Genomic DNA, 25,746 nt, shown 5'->3' on the forward strand with positions numbered 1-25,746 from the left:
AGACGGTGAGGGACAAATACCATATGATCTCACCTTTAACTGGAACATAATCAACAGAAGGAAAAAGCAAACAAAATATAACCAGAGACATTGAACTTAAGAACATCTAACAATGGGCAGGGGGGAGTGGGGAGGGGACAGTGAGGAGAGGGGATTACAGGAACTACTATAAAGGACACATGGACAAAACCAAGGGGGAGGGTGGAGGTGGGGGAGGGAGGTGGGATCAGGTGGGGTGGAGGGATGGGGAGAAAAGACATACAACTATAATTGAATAACAATAAAATTTTTTTTTAAAAAGATGCTGAGCAGAAACTATGGCTAAGGGCTAAGGAATCCTGCAGTTTGCAGATTTTTAACAAAACAGTGGCCAGGTTTTCTGGGTCCATCATCCTAAAGACATTAACTGAGCTTATGATTAGCTAATTAGGGCATGCTATATTTTTCATCTTATGGCCCTGACAAAGAGCTAAGCTTTCCCACATGAACCTTTATCACGGAAAATTAGCAAGTTAATTATATGGAAAAATGGGAAGTCATTCTGTAGTAAAAAGTGTTACTACCGCCACCCTTTTTGGAGTTGAGCATTCCTTTTAAATAGTCTTTTTTGTCAGTTTGTTCTTGTGGTAAGTGGAAAAATGTAATATGTCAAATTTCTTATTACTAAGTAATTTATTTTGAAAATATTTTATTTAGAAGATGGCGGCAAGATAGGTGGGAGTGGAGTCCGCTTCCCCTCAGCACCAGTGAAACACCTAGCTGATCTTAGGCACAGAGCGAGCAGCCAATGGTATTCAAGCATATATGAAGATCGGAGACCAAAATAGAAGACATTGAAAGATATGACAGTAAGAAGAGTGCTTAAGGACAATAAGGTCCCCGGGACCTGCACGGGGACCAGGGCGGCTGAAGCCCTGGCCCAGGTGCAGGGTCTGCTGCAAGATTCTTGGGAGAGAGCCAGGCTGGGCTGTGTGAGCAGCCATGTGCTTGTTTGGACCGGGGGGCTTGAATAGGAAGAATTTCTCAAAAAGAAAAAGAGAGAAGAGAGGCACTCAGCAGCTAGTTAGAGAACTCTCCGCAGCAGCCGCTGCCTCTGGCGCCCCTCCCCCCTCAGCCCCTGGATTGTGAAAGCAGGATAAGCAGCCCCAGCTCTCACCTGAAGCCCAGCTGGCGCGCACCCAGATTAGCGGACTGGGCTCCCACAACTGAAACCCCGGCTGGGCGCCCACACCTGAACCCTTGGGTAGATGCGCACCAGGATGAGTGGCTGGCTGCCCTGCGCACAGGCCCAAAGTGGTGGATCAGCCAGCCATGCAACCCAGGCCCAAAGTGGCAGAGCAGCTCATCAATGGCCTGGCTGCCTGCGAGGGACCACACCTAAAAGCACTAGTTCTCAACAACTCCTACCTAGCTCCTGTGCACAGAGCCCTGCAGGGCCTACTGGTTCTCTAGGAGGAAGGCAGAACACCCAGCAGAGGGGAGCTGCAGGGCTAGGGGAAACTGCAGTCCCAGCAAAGACTTGACCCAGTAGGGGGCTGAACTACTCCATAGGAGCACCGAGAGCCCCTAGCATCTAAGACAGCAAAGAGCAAGAAGGGGGAGTGTGAGTTGCCCCTAATTCGTGCAACTCAAGGACAGCACAACTGGTGAACTAAAGGTCTAGTGGAGAGCAGAAGGACCCTGAGGAACTGGACTGGAGGCTGAACAACAGCAAAGAGTGTGGCTCAGGAAGGGAGAAAAGTAAAACCAATCCCTCCAACCACCCCCTCCTGTTTCACAGACAGGAAGACCAGTAGAACTAACCTGACCGGTTTAAAGCTAACAGAAGACTCTTTAAAAAAATTTTTTTTTCTCCTCCTTTCCCCCTGAGTTCCTTCTTCCTTTCTGTCCTTCTTTCTTTTTTTATTCCTTCTTCCTTCCACCCTTTACCTTTTTTATTCCATCTTCCTGCCTTCTTTCATTTATTCTTTTGTTTTAATTTTTGTTAAAATTCCTTCTTATCTTGCCTCCGATCTTTCTTTATTCCTTCTTCCTTCCTTCCTTTCCTTTTCTATTCCCTTTTTTCCCTCCTTCCCTTCTCCTTTTTTTCTCCCCCTTTCTCTTTTTCCCACAGGTGAGACAATAATACCTGGAGTGCTGAAAGGAGCAGAGTTAGACCGTGTTACACCCATAAACATCAGCTCAAGACCAGTGAGCACAGGAGATTAAGGAGACGGCACCACTGAATCCCATTGGCATTCTACCATAGAAGTTCATACCATAAACCCAGGGTGTCAGAATAGATCAATTTAAGAAGCAGAGGCTAATAAGAAGAGTCTCACAAACAATGGGAAGACAAAGAAACAATCCCCAAATGGAAGGAAAGGAGGAAGCCTCAGAAACAATGCTAAATGAAAAAGAGGCAAGTCAACTATTAGATAATGAGTTCAAAGAATTGGTTATAAGGAAGCTTCATGAGCTCACACAGAATTACCAAAAACTACAGGGAAACTACAATGAACTCACTGCAAACTATATCAACATGAAAAAGGAAATAGAAACTATCATCAAGGGCCAAGAGGAAATGAAGAGTACAATTTCGGAACTGAAGAACACAGTAGAAGGAATCAAAAGCAGGCTCGATGAAGCAGAGGATGGGATCAGCGAACTGGAGGACAAGGTAGAAAAAAACACCCAGAAAGAGCAAGAAAAGGAAAAGAGGCTCAGAAAGCATGAAGAGGGGTTAAAGGAAATGCAGGACAACATGAAACGTAACAATATCCGTATAATAGGCATACCAGAAGGAGAAGAAGAAGAGCAAGGGATAGAAAACCTGTTTGAAAAAGTAATGATGGAAAATTTCCCTAATCTGATGAGAGAAAAAGTCACACAAATCCAGGAAACAGAGAGAGTCCCAAGCAAGAGGAACCCAAAGAGGCCCACTGCAAGACACATCATAATTAAAATGGAAAAATTCCAAGACAAAGAAAGAATCTTAAAGGCAGCAAGGGAGAAACAGGAAGTAACATACAAGGGAGCCCCGATAAGGTTAGCTACTGACTTCTCAAGGGAAACGCTCCAAGCCAGAAAAGAATGGCAAAAAACATTCCAAGTAATGAGAACCAGAGGCCTGCAACCAAGACTACTGTACCCAGCAAGGCTCTCAATCAAGATAGAAGGCCAAATAAGGAGTTTCCCAGACAAAAGAAGTCTAAAAGAATACACTTCCACCAAACCAGCTCTGCAAGAGATGCTAAAGGGACTGCTTTAAGGAAAGGAAGGAAAAGAGAAAGAGAGAGGTACACAGGTAGGAAAAAATGGCAATGAATAACTACCTGTCGATAATAACCTTAAATGTAAATGGATTAAATGCTCCAATCAAAAGACATAGAACAGCTGAATGGATAAGAAAACATGACCCACACATAGGCTGCCTACAAGAGACCCATCTCAGGACAAAAGGCCTACACAGAGTGACAGTGAAGGGCTGGAAACAAATTTTCCAAGCAAACGGACAGGAAAAAAAAGCAGGGGTAGCAATACTCATATCAGACAAAATAGACTTCCAAAGAAGGGCCATAAAGAGAGATCCAGAAGGTCACTTCATAATACTCAAAGAAAGAATCCACCAAGAAGACATAAACATTATAAATATATATGCACCCAACATAGGAGCACCCAAATACATAAAGAAAATCTTGGAGGATTTCAAGAAAGATATTGACAGCAACACAATTATAGTAGGGGATTTTAACACCCCACTATCAAAAATGGACAGGTCTTCCAAACAAAAGATCAACAAAGATATTGTGTCACTTAACAATACCCTAGAGGAAATGGACTTAACTGATATATACAGAGCTTTTCATCCCAAAGAAGCAAAATACACATTCTTTTCAAGTGTCCATGGAACATTTTCAAAGATAGACCACATGATAGGACACAAAGCAAGCCTCAACAAATTCAAGAAAATTAAAATCATATCAAGCATCTTCTCTGACCACAAGGGTCTGAAACTAGAAACCAACCCCAAGGGTAAAAACCCAAAACACTCAAAATCATGGAGACTGAATAGCATGCTATTAAACAATGAATGGGTCAAGAACGAGATTAGGGAAGAAATCAAAAACTTTCTGGAAAAAAAAAAATATGAACTCACAACAACCCAAAACCTATGGGACACAGCAAAGGCAGTCCTGAGAGGGAAGTTCATAGCAATACAGGCCTACCTTAAGAAATTAGAAACAGTTCAAACAAACAACCTAACCCTATGCCTACAAGAACTGGAGGAACAACAACAAAGACAGCCCAGAGCAAGCAGAAGGAAGGAAATAACCAAGATCAGAGCAGAACTAAATGACATAGAGACTAAAAGCACAATTGTAAGGATCAATGAATCCAGAAGGTGGTTCTTTGAAAAGATAAACAAAATCGACAAGCCTTTAAGTAGGCTTATCAAGAAGAAAAGAGAGAGGATCCAAATAAACAGAATTAGAAATGAAAGTGGAGAGATTACAACTGATACCACAGAAATACAAAGGATCGTAAGAAATTACTATGAAGACCTGTATGCTAAGAAATGTGAAAACCTGGATGAAATGGACACATGTCTAGAAAAATATAATCTTCCAAAACTGACTGAAGAAGAAGCAGAAAACCTGAACAGACCAATATCAGCAAAGGAAATTGAAGCAGTCATCAAGAAACTCCCATCACACAACAGCCCTGGACCAGATGGCTTCACAGGAGATTTCTACAAAGCATTTAAGGAAGAACTAACCCCTATCCTTCACAGACTATTCGAAAAAATCCAAACTGATGGAAGACTCCCAAACTCTTTTTATGAAGCCAACATCATCCTAATCCCAAAACCAGATAAAGACACAACAAAGAAAGAAAACTTCAGGCCAATATTGCTGATGAACATAGACACTAAAATTCTCAACAAAATATTAGCAAACCGCATCCAGCAATATATTAAAAAGATCATCCACCATGACCAGGTGGGATTCATCCCAGGGATGCAAGGATGGTACAATATTCGCAAATCAATATACATAATACATCACATCAATAACTGCAAAGACAAAAATCACATGATCATATCAATAGATGCGGAAAAAGCATTCGATAAGATACAGCATCCACTTCTGCTAAAAACACTCAGCAAAGTGGGAATAAAGGGAGCAATCCTCAACATAATTAAGGCCATATATGAGAGACCTACAGCCAACATCACACTCAATGGGCAAAAACTTAGAGCTTTCCCACTAAGATCAGGAGCAAGACAAGGATGCCCTCTCTCACCACTCCTATTCAACATAGTATTGGAAGTCCTAGCCACAGCAATCAGACAAGAAAAAGCAATAAAAGGCATCCAAATTGGAAAGGAGGAAATGAAACTGTCACTGTTTGCAGATGGCATGATAGTGTACATGGAAAACCCTATAGACTCCACTCAAAAACTACTTGACCTAATAAATGAATTTGGCAAAATAGCTGGATACAGAGTCAATACCCAGAAATCAAAGGCATTCCTGTACACCAACAACGAAACTGCAGAAACAGATATCAGGAAAAAAATCCCATTTGATATAGCAACAAGAAAAATAAAGTACCTAGGAATAAACCTAACCAAGGAGGTAAAAGACCTGTACTCAGAAAACTGCACAACACTGAAGAAAGAAATTAAGGAAGATACAAACAAATGGAAGCATGTACCATGTTCATGGATTGGAAGAATTAACATCATCAAAATGGCCATACTACCCAAAGCGATTTATAGATTCAATGCAATCCCTATTAGAGTACCCATGACATATTTCACAGATATAGAACAAACATTGCAGAAATTCATATGGAACCATAAACGACCTCGAATAGCAGCAGCAATTTTGAGAAAGAAGAACAAAGCAGGAGGGATCACAATACCTGATATCAAACTGTATTACAAGGCCACTGTAATCAAAAGAGCCTGGTACTGGCATAAAAACAGGCACAAAGACCAATGGAACAGAATAGAGAGCCCAGAAATAAACTCAAATCTATACGATCAATTAATATTTGACAAAGGAGGCAGGAGCATAAAATGGAGCAAAAACAGTCTCTTCAACAGATGGTGTTGGGAGATCTGGACAGCTACATGCAAAAAAATGAAACTCGATCACCAACTTATGCCATACACGAAAATAAACTCAAGATGGATAAAAGACTTAAATATAAGTCGTAACACCATAAAAGTCCTAGAGGAAAACATTGGCAGGAAAATCTCAGACATTCCACGCAGCAACATCCTCACAGACACATCCCCTAAAGCAAGGGACATAAAGGAAAGAATAAACAAATGGGACCTCATCAAAATAAAAAGCTTCTGCAGGGCTAAAGAAAACAGCACCAAATTACAAAGAGAACCAACAGTATGGGAAAACATATTTGCCAATGATACCTCAGACAAGGGCCTGATCTCCAAAATATATAAAGAACTCACACGACTCCACTCCAGGAAGACAATCAACCCAATTAAAAAATGGGCAAAGGACTTGAACAGACACTTCTCCAAGGAAGACATACAGAGGGCCCAGAGACATATGAAAAGATGCTCAGCATCACTAGCCATCAGACAGATGCAAATTAAAACCACAATGAGGTACCATCTCACACCAGTCAGAGTAGCCAACATAAACAAATCCACAAACAAATGTTGGAGAGGATGTGGAGAAAAGGGAACCCTCGTGCGCTGTTGGTGGGAATGCAGACTGGTGAGGCCACTGTGGAAAACAGTATGGAATTTCCTCAGAAAACTAAAAATGGAACTGCCCTTGACCCAGTAATTCCGCTGCTGGGATTATACCCTAAGAACACTGAAACACCAATCCAAAAGAACCTGTGCACCCCAATGTTCATAGCAGCACAATTTACAATAGCCAAGTACTGGAAGCAACCGAAGTGCCCATCAGCAAACGAGTGGATCCAAAAACTATGGTATATTCACACAATGGAATTCTACGCAGCAGAGAGAAAGAAGGAGCTTATACCCTTTGCAACAGCATGGATGAAACTGGAGAGCATTATGCTAAGTGAAATAAGCCAGGAAGTGAGGGACAAATACCATATGATCTCACCTTTAACTGGAACATAAGCAATAGAAGGAAAAAGCAAACAAAATATAACCAGAGTCATTGAAGTTAAGAACAATCTAACAATAGCCAGGGTGAGGGTGGGGGATGGGGGCGGGGACAGTGGGTAGAGGGGATTACAGGAACTACTATAAAGGACACATGGACAAAACCAAGGGGAAGGTGGAGAGGGGGGAGGGAGGTGGGTTCAGCTGGGGTGGGGTGGAGGGATGGGGAGAAAAGGCATACAAGTGTAATTGAATAACAATAAAAAAAAAAATAACAAAGAGAGACCCAGATGGTCACTTCATAATACTCAAAGAAAGAATCCACCAAGAAGACATAAACATTGTCATATATACTCCCAACATAGGAGCACCCAAATACATAAAGAAAATCTTGGAGGACTTCAAGAAAGATTTTGACAGCAACACATTTATAGTAGGGGACTTTAACACCCCACTGTCAAAAATGGACAGGTCTTCCAAACAAAAGATCAACAAGGTTATTGTGTCACTTAACAATACCCTAGATGAAATGGATTTAACTGATATATACAGAGCTTTTCATCCCAAAGAAGCAAAATACACATTCTTTTCAAGTGTCCATGGAATATTTTCAAAGATAGACCACATGATAGGAAACAAAGCAAGCCTCAACAAATTCAAGAAAATTGAAATCATATCAAGCATTTTCTCTGACCACAAGGGACTGAAACTAGAAACCAACCCCAAAGGAAAAAACCCAAAACACTCAAAATCATGGAGACTGAATAGCATGCTATTAAACAATGAATGGGTCAAGAACGAGATTAGGGAAGAAATCAAAAACTTTCTGGAAAAAAAAAATATGAACTCACAACAACCCAAAACCTATGGGACACAGCAAAGGCAGTCCTGAGAGGGAAGTTCATAGTGCTACAGACCTACCTAAAAAGAATAGAAACATTTCAAAGAAACAGCCTAACCCTACACCTACAAGAACTCGAGGAACAACAACAAAGACAACCCAGAGCAAGCAAAAGGAAGGAAAAGCAGAGCAGAATTAAATGACATAGAGACTAAAAGCACAATTCTAAGGATCAATGAATCCAGGAACTGGTTCTTTAAAAAGATAAACAAAATCAACAAGCCCTTAAGCAGGCTCATCAAGAAAAGAGAGAGGACCCAAATAAACGCAATCGGAAATGAAAGAGTAGAGACAACTTATACCACTGAAATACAAAGGATTGTAAGAAATTACTACGAAGAACTATATGCCAAGAAATGTGAAAACCTGGATGAAGTGGACAAATTTCTAAAAAAATATAACCTTCCAAAACTCAATGAAGAAGAAGCAGAAAACCTGAACAGACCAATAACAGCAGACGAAATTGAAGCAGTCATCAGAAAACTCCCAACACACAAAAGCCCTGGACCAGATGGTTTCACAGGACAATTCTACAGAGCATATAAGGGAGAGCTAACTCCCATCCTCCACAGATTACTTCAAAAAATTCAAGAAGATGGAAGACTCCCAAACTCGTTTTATGAAGCCAGCATCATCCTAATCCCAAAACCAGATAAAGACACAACAAAGAAAGAAAACTTCAGGCCAATATCGCTGATGAACATAGATGCTAAAATTCTCAACAAAATCTTGGCAAACCGCATCCAGCAATACATTAAAAAGATCATACACCATGGCCAAGTGGGATTCATCCCAGGGATGCAAGGATGGTACAATATTCTCAAATCAATAAACATAATACAACACACAAACAAAAGCAAAGACAAAAACCACATGATCGTATCAATAGATGCATTTGATAAGATACAGCACCCATTTCTGATAAAAACACTCAGCAAAGTGGGAATAGAGGGAGCATTCCTCAACATAATAAAGGCCATATATGAGAGACCTACAGCCAACATCATACTCAATGGGCAAAAACTTAGAGCTCTCCCACTAAGATCAGGAGCAAGACAAGGATGCCCTCTCTCACCACTCCTATTCAACATAGTATTGGAAGTCCTAGCCACAGCAATCAGACAAGAAAAAGCAATAAAAGGCATCCAAATTGGAAAGGAGGAAATGAAACTGTCACTGTTTGCAGATGGCATGATAGTGTACATGGAAAATCCTATAGACTCCGCCAAAAAACTACTCGATCTAATAAATGAATTTGGCAAAACAGCTGGATACAAAGTCAATACTCAGAAATCAAAGGCATTCCTGTACACCAACAATGAAACTGCAGAAAGAGAAATCAGGAAAAAAATCCCATTTGATATAGCAACAAGAAAAATAAAGTACCTAGGAATAAACCTAACCAAGGAGGTAAAAGACCTGTACTCAGAAAGCTACACAACACTGAAGAAAGAAATCAAGGAAGACACAAACAAATGGAAGCATGTACCATGCTCATGGATTGGAAGAATTAACATCATCAAAATGGCCATACTACCCTAAGCGATTTATAGATTCAATGCAATCCCTATTAAAGTACCCATGACATATTCACAGATATAGAACAAACATTTCAGAAATTCATATGGAACCATAAGCGTCCCCGAATAGCTGCAGCAATTTTGAGAAGAACAAAGCAGGAGGGATCACAATACCTGATATCAAACTGTATTACAAGGCCACTGTAATCAAAAGAGCCTGGTACTGGCATAAAAACAGGCACATAGACCAATGGAACAGAACAGAGAGCCCAGAAATAAACTCAAGTCTCTATGGTCAATTAATATTTGACAAAGGAGGCAGGAGCATAAAATGGAGCAAAAATAGTCTCTGCGACAAATGGTGTGTTGGGAGATCTGGACAGCTATGTGCAAAAAAATGAAACTCGATTACCAACTTACACCATACACAAAAATAAACTCAAGATGGATAAAAGACTTAAATATAAGTCGTAACACCATAAAAGTCCTAGAGGAAAACATTGGCGGGAAAATCTCAGACATTCCATGCAGCAACATCCTCACAGACATGTCCCCTACAGCAAGGGACATAAAGGAAAGAATAAACAAATGGGACCTCATCAAAATAAAAAGTTTCTGCATGGCTAAAGAAAACAGCACTAAAATACAAAGAGAACCAACAGTATGGGAAAACATATTTACCAATGATACCTCAGACAAGGGCCTGATCTCCAAAATATATAAAGAACTCACACAACTGCACTCCAGGAAGACAAGCAACCCAATTAAAAAATGGGCAAAGGACTTGAACAGACACTTCTCCAAGGAAGACATACAGAGGGCCCAGAGACATATGAAAAGATGCTCAGCATCACTAGCCATCAGACAGATGCAAATTAAAACCACAATGAGGTACCATCTCACACCAGTCAGAGTAGCCAACATAAACAAATCAACAAACAAATGTTGGAGAGGATGCGGAGAAAAGGGAACCCTAGGGCACTGTTGGTGGGAATGCAGACTGGTGAGGCCACTGTGGAAAACAGTATGGAATTTCCTCAGAAAACTAAAAATGGAACTGCCCTTTGACCCAGCAATTCTGCTGCTGGGATTATACCCTAAGAACCCTGAAACACCAATCCAAAAGAACCTGTGCACCCCAATGTTCATAGCAGCACAATTTACAATAGCCAAGTACTGGAAGCAACCTAAGTGCCCATCAGCAAACAAGTGGATCCAAAAACTATGGTACATTTACACAATGGAATTCCACGCAGCAGAGAGAAAGAAGGAGCTTATACCCTTTGCAACAGCATGGATGGAACTGGAGAGCATTATGTTAAGTGAAACAAGCCAGACGGTGAGGGACGAATACCATATGATCTCACCTTTAACTGGAACATAATAAATAGAAAAAAAAATAAAAAGAAAGGAAACAAAATATAACCAGAGACATTGAAGTTAAGAACAATCTAACAATGGGCAGGGGGGAGTGGGGAGGGGACAGTGAGGAGAGGGGATTACAGGAACTACTATAAAGGACACATGGACAAAACCAAGGGGGAGGGTGGAGGTGGGGGAGGGAGGTGGGTTCAGCTGGGGTGGGGTGGAGGGATGGGGAGAAAAGGCATACAACTATAATTGAATAAGAATAAAAATTTAAAAAATAGGTTTTTTTCAATTATAGTTCACATATAATATTATATTAGTTTTAAGTGTACAACATAGTGATTAGATATTTTTGATTTCCCTGGTATGTTTAGGACCCATAGGGAAATACAGTTAACTCTAATGTAACAACACAAGAATCTCTTTTTCATAGGGCTAAACCTTAAGACCTAGCTGGAGTCCTTTGATGACATTATCTACCATTTGGGCTCACAGCCACATGAACATAGAGAAGAAAATTTAGAAATTTTACTGAGTGTTTATCCCTACTTAGGTACTGTAATGTAGAGTATGACTAGTTATCCCACCTGGAGCCTAAATGAGATTCATATCCCTCTGGAGAAAAGTAGGTATGTGTGCCAGGAGCTGATTTGGCTAAAGGAGGTGGGAAGGTGTTTTTACTCAGGCACCTGGGAAGAAAAGAGGAATCAGGAGAGAGCAGGGTGTCTATACTGGGTATTTATGATGAGCCAAGTTCTAGCAACTCAAACAAAAAGTGAGGAATATGATTTTACAACTGATTCTGTAAGGCAGAGGAGCACAAACAGAGGTGCCACTTTGGCATCTGGGAGAAAGTGCCCTACAAAAGTCTTCTTCCCCACTTCAAATGGACCCAGCATGACTTGAACCAGGGAAGACTCTGGGGCATACAAAGCTTCTTTGGTACTGTGGGAGTTCCGTAGAACAAAAGAAAAAAGAAGTGGGGACTGAGGTGAAAGACAGTGAAGTGTTTTAGTGCATGAGAAATGCCATTTTCAAAAATGCAGGAGTGGAGGGTTAGTGCCAGTAACAAGATGGGAATAAGACCTGGGTAACTTTAGGTACAATTACAATGGAAATGACTGGTAAGTTTTAAGTACAGTTACGGATTACTTACAGCCCTTAGGAAGGCCGACGGAGGAAAGGGCAGGCATGGCTTGTTTTCTGACTGTTGTGGCCATGAAAAAGTTGAGGGCTCTAAATTGCAGGGAATTATCTGAACTGCCTTCCTTAAGAGGGTCATGCATATAGGATCTGACTCATTGATTATATAGCCTCCGAGTTGCTCTGTACATGTGGGTTTCATTAAGGGCTAACTAGTATCAAGGTTTGATGATATTTAAAAAGATATTCTGCTGTCAAAGTATTATCTCACAAATTATTTAGAAACTGCAAAGGGAAAAATATTTTATAATCCAGATATCTGGAAGTTACCACTTTAACCAGATGATCAAACTTAGCATCGCTTCTAGTGAGACAACCTGATATTATAAACCTGCTGGGATCCATTGTGTAATACACAGCATTGCCTGTGAGGTATTCTTTCAAAATTGAATTTAATCAAACTTTCAGGCCAGCACTGTCCAACAGAAATATAATGTGAGCCACATGTAATTTTAAATTTTCTAGGAGATACTAAAAGCACAGGCAACAAAAGAAAATAATAGCTAAATTGGACTACATTTAAATTAAAATTTCTGTGCACCAAAAGACACAATAAACAACAAAAATTACTGGATTAAAAATGGGCAAAGGACTTGAATAGACATATCACCAAAGAAGATATTCAAATGGTCAGTAAGTGCATGAAAACATGCTCAATATCACTAACCATTGGGGAAATACAAATCAAAACCACAATGAGACCACACCCATTAAAATAGCTATTAGCTACAAAATAAAAAATAACAAATGTTAGTGAGGATGCAGAGAAATTAGAACTACTGTTGATAAAAACGTTAAAATGGTACAGCTTCTGTGGAAAACAGTATGGCAACTCCACAAAAAATTAAACATAGAATTACCATATGATCCAGCAATCCCACTTCTGGGTATATACCCAAAAGAATCAAAAGCAGGAATGTGAACAGATATTTGTATGACTGTTCAAGGTAACACATTTATACTAAGGTGTACATATTCATAGTGTATATCCTGAGAAAGAAGATACCTACTAAAAATGGCTCCTAGTAACTAAGGCCGCTCAAATTAAACACAAACACAAAAAACAGCCTAGCAGCCATTTCTACACAGGGGCCTCCCATGCAAACTGCCCATCAAGAAGAAACCTGCACTGAACTACTTGCTTCTGCACTGAACCGCCTGCCTGCACTGTTTCTGCCATCTGAGTCAGTCCTTATGAAGTAGTTCCTTTAATCCTATTTCAACCAGTAGGACTGACACTTTTCCTCATCCAATTGGAGCTGCACAGCTCTATCCCCATCACCTTCTTCACCAACCAATCAGAGCAGCTCCTTTCTGATCAATCAGGACAGTTCTTTTTGGACCAAACTGTGAGAATTTGGAATTCTCATTTGCATGAGGATGGACCTATCAAGGACTAAAGATGGGGATTTCTGTCTATGTAAGTCAGCTCCTGCCCTGGTTGGGTGGCTCAGTTGGTTGGAGCATTGTCCCATGCAACAAAAGTTGCAGGTTCAATCCCTGGTCAGGGCACATAACCTAGGTTGTGGGTTCCATCCATGGTCTAGGCATGTACAGGAGGCAACCAATTGATGTTTCTTTCTAGAATTGATGTTTCTCTTCACCCTGCTCCCCTGTATCCCTTCCTCTCTCTAAAAATCAATAAGCATGTCCTCTGGTAAGGATTAAGAAAAGTCAGCTTCCCTCTGACTCTGGGAGTGTACTTTCTCTTTCCATGGAAGACTGTTTTCCTAGCTGGAGCTGAAACACCAAAGATGTCTGTCAGAGCAGAGCAGATGAGCAAGGAGCAGAGCACAACTGTCTATCTGGAGAGGGGCCTGGCCCCAGGGCCAACTCACAGCCATGCTGGCCATATTGGCCATACTGGCCGTGCTGTTTCACAATTGAACTGTTTTGAACTGAATAAGGTTTCTTTCTTCAGTACACCCCAAGTTGGGGACTCCTGTTGGTATTGAATTGGCATCAACAACCATCGGTTGCATTAGCAACCTTATTCACAGTAGCCAACAGATAAATGGATGAATGGCTAAACAAAATGTGGCACATACATATAACAGAATATTATTCAGCTCTAAAAGGGAGGAATTTCTGACTTATTCTACAAAATTGGTGAACCTTGAAGACATTATGCTAAGTGAAATAAGCCAGACATCAAAGGACAAATATTGTATGATTCCATTGATATGAAGTCCCTAGCATAGTCAAATTCATAGAGATGAAAAGCAGAATAGTGGTTTCCAGGAAGTGGGGATGGGAGGGAATGGGAGGAGATTGTTTAATGGGAGTAGTGTTTCAGTGTGGGAAAATGAAAAAATTCTGGAGATGGATGGCGGTGATGGTTGTATAACAGTATAAATGTAGTTAATAAACTAAAGTGCACACTTAAAATGGTTAAGGTGGTAAATTTTGTATTATGTATATTTTAGCACAATAAAAAAGCTATAAATGGTATTTTTGCAGCAATTGGGGATATTTGGTATTGTGGAATTATTATTCATTTTCATAGATGATGTAATGGTATTGTGGTTATAGAAGACAATGTTCTTATTCTTATGAGATGTATTATGAAGTACTGGGAATGAAGTATTATGATATCTACTATTTACTTTTAAATGGCTCCAAATAATTTTAAAAACCCCAAATACACATGTATACACATCACACATGTAGATAAAGCAAATATGGCAAAACGTTAACAATTGATGAATTAGGAGGAGCATATACAGGTATTCATTGTTTTATTCTTATAATTTTTCTGTTTGTTTGAAATATTTACAGTAAACATGGGTCCAAGAGGGAGAAGGTGGCCAGGAAACCCCAAGAAATGCCCAAATCCCATCCCTAAACAAGGGGCATAGTCTTCTTTCTCTTTCCCATAAAGTTCCTAAGGACAATATATGTAAAGGGAGCAATGACAAAGGAAAGTAGCTCTTCTCCTGGGCTTGTGTTTGGAAGCTAGGTGCCTCTTTCTTTGTTAGATGGCTCAGAGCACATGACCTAGGCCAGAGGCTCACCTGTACCTCTCCTTCCTCTAAGCATTAACCCAAGTTTGGGGACCTTCTTCATGGAACAAGAACACAAAGAGATGAGTGTACAGCAGCAAGCACAAGGGAAGAAAACTGTGAGCTGGATGCCCCCTTCAGCAATGCACAGGGAAGAGGAAGAAAGACAAGTGGTGGAGAGAGAGACGCCGTCCTTTACTAAGTAATGCCCACTCAGTGTGCTACGATCGTGTTATCCCATGACATGATTTCTTACTCAGGTACAGAGGTGAGGAGCCTGGGTAGAAGTGAAGATGGCTTGAGTTCTTTCTCTTCCCAGAGGTAAAGGTAAGGTGGATGAAGACTTAGATAGTCAATATCTGAAGTCCAGACTTCAGATTATAAATAGTATTTGTATACATAGGAGTTGTGAAAAGGAGAAGTTCCAACTTGAAGAGGTCAGAGTTGGGCCAACCAGTATTGTTGCTGCCTTCCCTGAAGCTGTGTTCAGCAACACAGATGTTAACCAGAAAAGAAGATACTTTGAGTTAAATTACTTAGGATCTTGGAGAGAAAATTATAAGCACCTATAATGACTTTTATTATGTTAGGAAAAAGCACAACTTACTTGGAGGAATCATCACTCCTGGCCCTTCCTAAAATGCCCTTACCTTCTCTTTGACTTACTTTCCATAACTTGACAAAGCAAAAGTAGTCGGAATACTGTGGAGACAAAGTAACTAGGTTCTCTTTGGTATAAACGATTGACATTATTACTCCTAATTTAGCCACATCTGTAAACATTTTATTAATAGGGATGAACTCATGGAAAAGAGGAAGAATAGCAGGTGAGATGTTAGGGAAAGGGACTAGAAAGCAGTAATCCCTTGAGGCAAAGCAGGGAACTTCTGACTTCCAGCTTAACTGAATGCTGAATGATGGTCTCAAGGTGAACCACTGTAAATGGTTTGCAACTATAATTTTGCTCGCACCTTCCCCCAAACTCTGGTCTTTTGCCAACTTCCTGAAACACGCATATCATCCTTGGCTCAAAGTGAAAACTACTTTATTTGATGCCTCACTGTATCTTTTCTTACATGTTTAGGAAAAAGGCAATAACTTAGCTGAAATAGTTGCTTGTTTCAGAGGCACATTGACTTACTTCATCTGATCAGGAATTAGTCCATCCTTTGTTGCTATTACCACTCCTCACAATGACCTAGCATCAAGGGACTTGGCATGGTGAGGGAGTCAGGTGGTTGTAAATAGATATTTTAAATACAGACTCTGTCATCCTGAATTTTCATGCACCATCTATGGGGGAATGTGGTGTACCCTCACCTTCAGCTGTTGAGAATAACTGTTTGTAATGGGGATATTACTCTTGTGGAGCCAGAAAAAAAGCCACTGCAATGGGGGGAAGAGGAGGAGTTGGGGGTCACCTGTGTCCTCAGATAGTTATCTACTTGGCTTGGGACTATGAACTCAAGGTCATGTTCAGCACAGCCTAGCACCTCAAAAATACCTGGAACAGTTGCTCAGGGGGTACACTTAACTTCCTTTCAACCTAGTTTCCCATCTGGAGATATGGAGCTAGTATGAGAGACAATGAGGCAGACCCATATCCCTCAGGCTTTACCACCTCAGTGTGTTGCAGACATCTCCTGACTGCCAATATCTGTGTCTTGATGCCTAAGGACTTTACCTGGAACTCTGGAAAAATCACTAGGCCAAGATACATGGAAGTTCAAGAAGTTCTGGAAAATTAACTGCCCTGCTGCCTCCCAGCATCCTTGAGCCAATGAATGATGGAAGATGATGTATAAATATCTTAGCAACCTCATCCCTTGGGTGGAATAATTATGAGGTGTTTTACACTGTTTCCCAGCAGAATTAAGCTATAGTTGTTCACTGTGTAGTTGGCTTAATAATTCACTTTTTATTGGCTGTCTTCCCCTCCCTGGCTCACTTCCTTGTTCTCTTACTGGTATTTCCTTGGATTAACTCCCAAATAAACTAATTGCTCTTAAACCCTTGTTTCAAGGTCAGCTTCTGGAGGACCCCAAACTAAGACAATTCTCTAGTACATTAGATTTGCTAAACACACATTGCCAGAGAGCTGCTAAATGAGACCCCTCCTCCTCCTCTAATTCTTCTCTCTTCTTATCCAAGGCAGGAGGGGCTGTATCCAGAGATTTGTGGGGTGTACTGTATGTACTCTCCTCTGTGAAGAGCCCAGTGTTGTAAAAAACATGTTCACAGGCTTTGAGGAGTTTTCTCATTGATACGAATTGTAAAATGAAAGAACATTGGTCACAGTGGAGAGAGACTAGATCAAATACTGTACTGATAGTGGGTGAGAGGAGCTATCTTTATTGAGAGTAGTATTTCCTAATCTGTGTTCCTTGGTGTTCTGGAAGATTCTTACTAGATAGAAACCACAAAATCAAGTTTCTATAGTCAACTGTTTGGAATTGCTGTATTGAGCAGAGACTATTTTGTGGTAAGAATTCTCAGGACCTTCAATAAGACAAAGTATGTTGTGATTTCTGAGTTAGGGATCACATATATGGTGTTTTCCAAACTTCTCTGGCTATAGACCTTTTGGGGAAATAGCTATTAATACTCCACTGAAAACAGTTTGGGAAGCGATGATGGAAAGACATCTATTTTCTTCTTCAACAATTAACAGTCTTTATTGCAAAGCTGCACATATTTTCAAAATAAAATTCAATAAGGAGAGAATAAAATATAAATGTTTACTTGGAAAATTAATACATATACATATATATTTCACAAAACACTGAGAAATGTAGTTTGATGGAGATTCAATTTGAGTCAAGGATGCATCACTTAAGTACAACATTTTTTTCATTATTGCTGAGAGAGAATCCAAACATTCTGTGACTATAGAGGAACCCCCATTTCTTAGTGTGTTCCAGCAAGTCTCATACTCTTTACATTTGGAGGGATCGCCCATGCAGGAGCCGACTCCTGTGTGCAACATGTGGAAGAGAAGGAACTCCATCCCAGGGAGGGCTGTCCTGTATCCACTGGCCTCAGGGATTCTTCAGTGGAGGTGGAGGTGGATGCACAGCTGACAGGTTAGGAGGCCTCAATGGAAAGGAGGGAACATTGCTACTTTAAGATGCAAGTCCACTTTTGGGGAGGGTATCAGCAGGGCTTGGCTCTTAGCCTTCTAGTAGATTTGTAAAAGCAGCTTGTGAAGTGGAGGTTTTCAGGACTTCTTCCAGGGACTTCAACATCTTTACCACCTTCGTTATCTCCTCCTCTTGCCTGGAGTGTTTGGATTTCTCTTCCTTCAGTTGATGAACTAGGGATGTAATTTCCTGCCTTAGCATCCAGTAGTCCATGGTCACCTTTGTGTCAGTTTCACTAAAGTTGGATACATTTAATGACTCTTTCTCACACCTGGCATCATTGGAGAATGACTCAATCCCATGCACTCCATTTTCGCTGTCTCACTTGTCAATGAATTGGCATTTCTCCTCAATATGTGTGGCCAGTGCTTTTGCTAGCTGAGCTTCACATTTCACATAAAGTTGACTCAGAACAGACCAAACAAGTCTGACTACAAATAAAACACCCACCAAGAAAGTGAAGAAAGGTAGACATGACAATGTTCCCCACTGGAGGATGTGGACAGTGAGGTGTGGGCTCAGGCCATCCAACAGCAGCTCTACTGTCAAGCTTCTCATCAAGCTTTGCAACGATGGGCCCAAAGCCCAGCTCCAAAGAGGACAGGAGCCCCTCCATAAACCATCTGCCCAGGGACTGCCTTCTCACCATGGAGATTCTGGCCACAACAGTGCTGGTGGCACCCTTACCTCCTACTGGGAACCCAGCCAGCAAGGGCAGCCCTTATTGGTCGTCAGTGATATCATTGGGGTGGGGGAGATTTGTAAGTAAAATATCCTTGTCTCCACGACTACCAAATGATTGGTCTTCTTCATCTCTATCTGTATGTTTTTGTGTCAGTATACATTAAAATATAGTGAAAATAGTGATCTTAAATGTATGACATGATACATTTTTAAAACTTTATACTTTTCTATGGTATCCAACAACTCTATCTATGCAGGCATAGCTTGAAGGTATTGTGGATTTGATTCCATACACTGCAATAGAGCCAGTATTGCAGTCAAGCAAGTTGTAATCTTTTGCCTGCGGATGGTCTTGCCTTCAATTAGTAAAAAACTCAGCATTGCAGGGCACAATAAAGTACAGTTCAGTAAAATGAGTGATGATTGTACATGGACCTTGTCTATCTAAAAAAATCTTTTTTTGTTTTTCAATTACAGTTGACACTCATTATCTATATTCCTTGAGCTACATTTTACATCCCTGTGACTACTTTGTAATTATCAATTTTTACTTCTTTTTTAAAAATAAATTTTTTAAGTTATTTTTATTTTCAGTTACAGTTTACATTCAATATTATTCTGTATTATTTTGGAGTGTATAACATAGTGGTTAGACAATCATGTACTTTACAGAATGGTCCTCCTGATATTTCAGGTACCTGCCTGGCCCCCATATTTAGTTACTATCACATTATTGACTGTATTCCCTATGCTATAATTAACATCTCTGTGACTATTCTATAACTACCAATTTGTACCTCTTAATCCCTTCACCTTTTTCACTCAGTCCCCCAACCTCCTACCCCTCTGTCAACCATCAGACTGTTTTCTGTATCTCTGAGTCTGTTTCTACTTTGTTTATTTTTAATTTAGATTCCACATAAAGTGAAATCATATGGTATTTGTTCTTCCTCTGTCTGACTTATTTCAATCAGTATAATATCCTCTAGGTCCATCCATGCTGTTGCAAAAGGTAAGATTTTATTATGGCCAAGTAGTATTCCAATGTGTATGTGTACCACAGCTTTTTTATCCATTCATCTTTTGAGAGGCACTTGGGCTGCTTCCATATCTTGGCTATTGTAAATACCACTGCAATAAACATGGGGATGCATATTTTCTTTTGAATTAGTGTTTTGGGTTTCTTTGGATATATTCCCAGAAGTGGGATTGCTGCATCATAAAGCAATTCCATTTTTATTTTTTAAAAATTTTTATTGTTATTCAATTACAGTTGTATGCCTTTTCTCCCCATCCCTCCACCCCACCCCAGCCGAACCCCCCTCCCTCCCATACCTCCACCCTCCCCCTTGATTTTGTCAATGTGTCCTTTATAGTAGTTCCTGTAATCTCCTTTCCCCACTATCCCCTCCCCAATCCCCACTGGCTATTGTTAGATTGTTCTTAACTTCAATGAAATGGAACTACACTTTGACCCAGCAATTCCGCTGCTGGGATTATACACTAAGAACCCTGAAACACCAATCGAAAAGAACCTATGCACCCCAATGTTCATAGCAGCAAAATTTACAATAGCCAAGTACTGGAAGCAACCTAAGTGCCCATCAGCAAATGAGTGGATCCAAAAACTATGGTATATTTACCCAATGGAATTCTATGCAGCAGAGAGAAAGAAGGAGCTTATACCCTTTGCAACAGTATGGATGGAACTGGAAAGCATTATGCTAAGTGAAATAAGCCAGACGAAGAGGGACAAATACAATATGATCTCGCCATTTTTAATTTTTTGAGGAACCTCTACACTGTTTTCCATAGTGGTTGCACTAATCTGTATTCCCACCAACAGTGTACTCAGGTTCCTTTTTCTTTACATCTTCACCAGCACATGTTTTTCATTTGTTATTTTTTAAAATATATTTATTGATTATGCTATTGCGGTTGTCCCATTTCCCCCCCTTCACTCGACTCCTGCCCACCCCCTCCCTCCCACATTCCCCCCCTATAGTTCATGTCCATGGGTCATGCATATAAGTTCTTTGGCTTCTACATTCCCTATACTATTCTTACCCTCCCCCTGTCTATTTTCTACCTACCATTTATGCTACTTATTCTCTGTACCTTCCCCCCTCCCCCTCCCACTCCCCTGTTGATAACCCTCCATGTGATCTCCATTTCTGTGCTTCTGTTCCTGTTCTACTTGTTTGTTTAGTTTGCTTTTTGTTGTTGTTGTTTTAGGTGTGGTTGTTAATAACTGAGAGTTTGTTGTTATTTTTACTGTTCATATTTTTTATCTTCTTTTTCATAGATAAATCCCTTTAACATTTCATATAATAAGGGCTTAGTGATGATGAACTCCTTTAACTTGACCTTATCTGAGAAGCACTTTATCTGCCCTTCCATTCTAAATGATAGCTTTGCTGGATACAGTAAACCTTGGATGTAGGTACTTGCTTTTCATGACTTCAAATACTTCTTTCCAGCCCCTTCAGTAAACCTTGGATGTAGGTACTTGCTTTTCATGACTTCAAATACTTCTTTCCAGCCCCTTCTTGCCTGTAAGGTCTCTTTTGAGAAATCAGCTGACAGTCTTATGGGAACTCCTTTGTAGGTAACAGTGTCCTTTCCTCCTGCTGCTTCTAAGATTCTCTCCTTCTGTTTCATCTTGGCTAATGTAATTATGATGTGCCTTGGTGTGTTCCTCCTAGGGTCCAGCTTCTTTGGGACTCTTTGAGCTTCCTGGACTTCCAGGAAGTCTATTTCCTTTGCCAGACTGGGGAAGTTCTCCTTCATTATTTGTTCAACTAAGTTTTCAATTTCTTGTTCTTCCTCTTCTCCTCCTGGCACTCCTATAATTCGGATGTTGGAACGTTTCGAGATGTCCTGGAGGTTCCTAAGCCTCTCCTCATTTTTTTGAATTCTTGTTTCTTCATTCTTTTCTGGTTGGATGTTTCTTTCTTCCTTCTGGTCCATAGCGTTGATTTGAGTCCCAGTTTCATTCCCATCACTATTGGCTCCCTGTACATTTTCCTTTGTTTCTCTTAGCATAGCCTTCATTTTTTCATCTAATTTGTGACCAAATTCAATGAATTCTGTGAGCTTTCTGATTCCCAGTGTTTTGAACTGTGCATCTGATAGGTTGGTTATCTCTTTGTTGCTTAGTTGTATTTTTTCTGGAGCTTTGATATATTCTTTCATTTGGGCTATTTTTGTTTGTTTTTTATGACTGTTCCATAAAGGGGAGGAGCCTTAGGTGTTCACCGGGGTGGGGTAAAGCTGGTTGCTACAGTGTGATGCTGTATGTGGGGGAGGGGCCGAGAGGGAGCAATGACGCTTGCTCCACTCTCTGCCGGATTACAATCACTCCGTTCGCTATACACAATCAAATTGGGCCCCTGTGGTGCTGATTCCCGAGAGTGTGGGCTTGTGCACACTCTAGGTCCCTGTGGGTCTTTTCAACGAACTGTCCTGTGAGGCTGGGAGTTTCTCCTGCTGCCACCTCAACCCCCATGGGTATTTGCAATCAGAGGTTTGAGGCTTTATTTCCCTGTGCTGGAGCCCTGGGTTGTGCAGTCTGCTTCACTCCCCTGCCATACCTCCTGGTTTACCTATACATGAATGTGGGGGCGCGGGGTCTGCTAGCTGCAGCCTGGCCTGCCCCGTTTCACAATCTGCCACCTCACTGGGTCCGCCAGCTGCTGCCTTGCTAGGAGTCCTCTCTGCCCTGGCTGCCCATCTCCGCCCCTCCTACTGGTCTGGATGAATGTTTCTTCTTTATCTCCTTGGTAGTCGGACTTCCATACAGTTCGATTTTCTGTCAGTTCTGGTTGTTTTTTGTTTTTAAATTGTTGTTGTCCTTCTTTTGGTTGTGGGAGGAGGCACAGTGTGTCTACCTATGCCTCCATCTTGGCTGGAAGCCCTTAATTTGTTATTTTTTAAAGATTATATATTTTTATTTTTAGAGAAGGGGGAAGGGAGGAGAAGGAGAGGGAGAGAAACATAGATTGGTTGCCTCTTACATGTGCCCCAACAGGGGACAAGGCCACAACCTGGGCATGTGCCTTGACTGGCGACATTTCAGTTTGTGAGTTGATGCCCAACCAACAGAGCAACACCAGTCAGGGTTATTTATTGATTTATTGAGGCTAGCCATTCTGACAGGTGTAAGTTGGTATCTCATTGTGGTTTTAGTTTGCATCTGAGAGACATCTATTTTCATTCTCCCAAACATATCTTTCTTTTTTTTAAATTCAAATACAATTTTTATTTATTTATTTTTTAAATTAATTTATTGTTTCAATCATGAGTGTTTTGAAATGAGTTTTGTCTTCCATCCCAGTGGTTGAAATGTCTTCTTCTTTTTCTCTTCTCTATGAAGCTAGACTTTACTGGTGCTGTTACTCCTAAATACATTTAAGATGCCATAATCATCATAGGGCCCAGCAGTCGCCTAGTCTTTGCAGTTTCCAGACTGTATTCCAACATATTATTCTTCATAACAACCTCAAAGTTAGATCTTATAGATCCTTGTTTAATAGGTGAGGAGACTAAAGTTCAGAGATTTTTCCAGGATCACTTGGTAGCACATCAGTGCAGGAAAATTGGGATTTGAAGCAAACAACACAATCAAGGGACTCTTACTTTTTCTATGTAGTCTGAACTTAGAGTAAAGATTCAGTTAGCATAGCCAACTTTTTGTTAAGTCTTTGGGGTATGAAAAGGTTAAATCAGGTCAAAAAAGAAGAAGATGAAAACACATCAGTTATCAGAGTGTGATATATGAGATTTGTTCAGGTAGTCTGAGGGCTGGGTCTTTTGTACCACAGAATGTAGATAACATCCTGGATAACATTAGGCCTTCCAGAACAAACTCTGGGTTTGAATTTTTGCTCCAAAATTTACCAGTTTTTGTGATTTGGGGCAAGTTACTTAAACAATCTTAACTTCAGTTTCCTCTGTAAAACAGACAGAATAATGTTTCTCATGGGGCTGTTGTGAGGATGAAATTAGATGCTGTACCTAAACCTCTTCACACAGGAGGTACCTGGGATATAGCAGGAATGAAAAAGGAAAGGTAGTTATCAGTAGAATAGTATCCATAACTTTTACTCTCTAGCACGAAATGATCATTTAAAAAAAAAAACAGACTTCACTTCTATTGGTAACTTACTAAGAACAGTACTGTTTTCTAATGACTTTTGACAGTAGTTTTAAAACTTATCGTTGTTTGATGTTGGTTTTATTTTGCATAAAAACAGAACTACATAAGATAGATCTTTGCCATATTTTGCTTTCCAGCTAAATAACATTAGCCCTCTCTTGCACTCCACCCCACCCCTTGGAAAAAAAAAAAAAGATAAAAGAACTTATGGAACCACAACTCAGAAACCTAAGAGCTTTTCATTTTGCCTTTTCTTGGAATAATTTGATGAAAAGTCTGTGCTGTGATTTTAAACGGCATTGGGATGCCCACATTCTGTCCTTACCCCTAAGCTCCTGAACATGATTGATGTTTCTTGATTTTAATCTAGTGCAAATTTACGAGACTTTAAGCACCATAGTTGAAGTTATTTGAGGTTTAAAGGGATTAAGTAGGTCCAGCAGCACCTAGAGGTGTATAGGGTTTTTTTTTTTTTAATCAGCATTTCCATGTTAAAAAACCACTTTTCAGGGATTCTCATAGCCTGGGTTTGAATCTATTTATTTGGGGCAGAGAAGTGAATTTTTAGGATTTCTCTTAGATGGAAAAAATCTATCCCCTATTGCTTCTGCTTTGTTTTCTGGGCTGTGCCTCTTCCCTTCACCTCATCTTTCTTGCTTAGCTTGCTCTATCTTCTCTGGGGTTTCCATTCTCCTGTTCTTGTCCCCTCTTAAGCAGTTGATGTCTGGGTATACCTCTACATTCATATATACAAGCTCAGCTGCTGACCCATGAACCTAACAGCAGCTGGAGCAAGTCTGACATTTCCCTGCCCTTGGCTTCTTGATGAGAGGAGCCAAGGGATCCTGCTGGCAGTGGAGGGCTGTGGTAGGTGATTCGTGCATGGGTGGGAATGCCTCATTCCATAGGGGTGACAGATTCCCATGTTTACACCAGAGGGTGCAATGACTCTGTGGCTGAGAGAGGCTGGTTAGAGTCAGGAGTTTCCAAAGAAAGTGCCCACTCAAGACAAAGCACACAAATTCCTAGGCAGTTATGTTTAGGAGAATTTGTATTGAGCAACATTGAAAAATAGGTTCAAGGCACAAAGTGGGCACACATTCATTGTCATATTCTACCAATGCTGGGAAGAAACAACATTCTTCTCATTGCCAAAAATTATTCTCATCAGCCTCTGTACCTTGCCTTTCAGGTTTCTTCCAAGTCCTAGCTCTGCCCACCCTGTCAAAACTGTGTGGCTGTGGGGAACATGAACACATTTTAGTATCAGCCTGAACCAGACCTCACTGGGGAGGACTCAGAGAACTCATTCCGAAGTCAAATAAAAATAACTTTTGTGAGAGCATACCCTATGATTCCACTTATATAAAACCCTGTATTAGACAAATCTAACCTAGAGTGACAGAAAGCAGATTGGGAGCCATGATAGGGGAAGACTGACTAAGGTAGGGCACAAGAGAACTTTGGGGGATGCTGGAAATGAGCTTTGTCTTAATTATGGTTATGATTGCATAGGTATATAAAATAGTAAAAACAATAAAATGTACAATTAAAATGGGTATAAATTATATATTGATTTTTAAAAATGTATCTGCTATGCACCCACATTCCTCATCCCCTCTATTGCATGGACAATGGAGAGTTGAGTATAAACCTTAGAATGCTCCT

General features: G+C 40.5%; 1 protein-coding gene across 1 annotated transcript in view; it reads left to right on the top strand.

Annotated features, from left to right (window-relative positions):
- KALRN (kalirin RhoGEF kinase) overlaps positions 1-25,746 on the top strand; it is an 838,419-nt gene that overhangs the window by 73,818 nt on the left and 738,855 nt on the right. The window lies entirely within an intron of this gene.

This window comes from Desmodus rotundus, chromosome 2 (assembly GCF_022682495.2).
Source record: "Desmodus rotundus isolate HL8 chromosome 2, HLdesRot8A.1, whole genome shotgun sequence".
Taxonomy (NCBI): domain Eukaryota; kingdom Metazoa; phylum Chordata; class Mammalia; order Chiroptera; family Phyllostomidae; genus Desmodus; species Desmodus rotundus.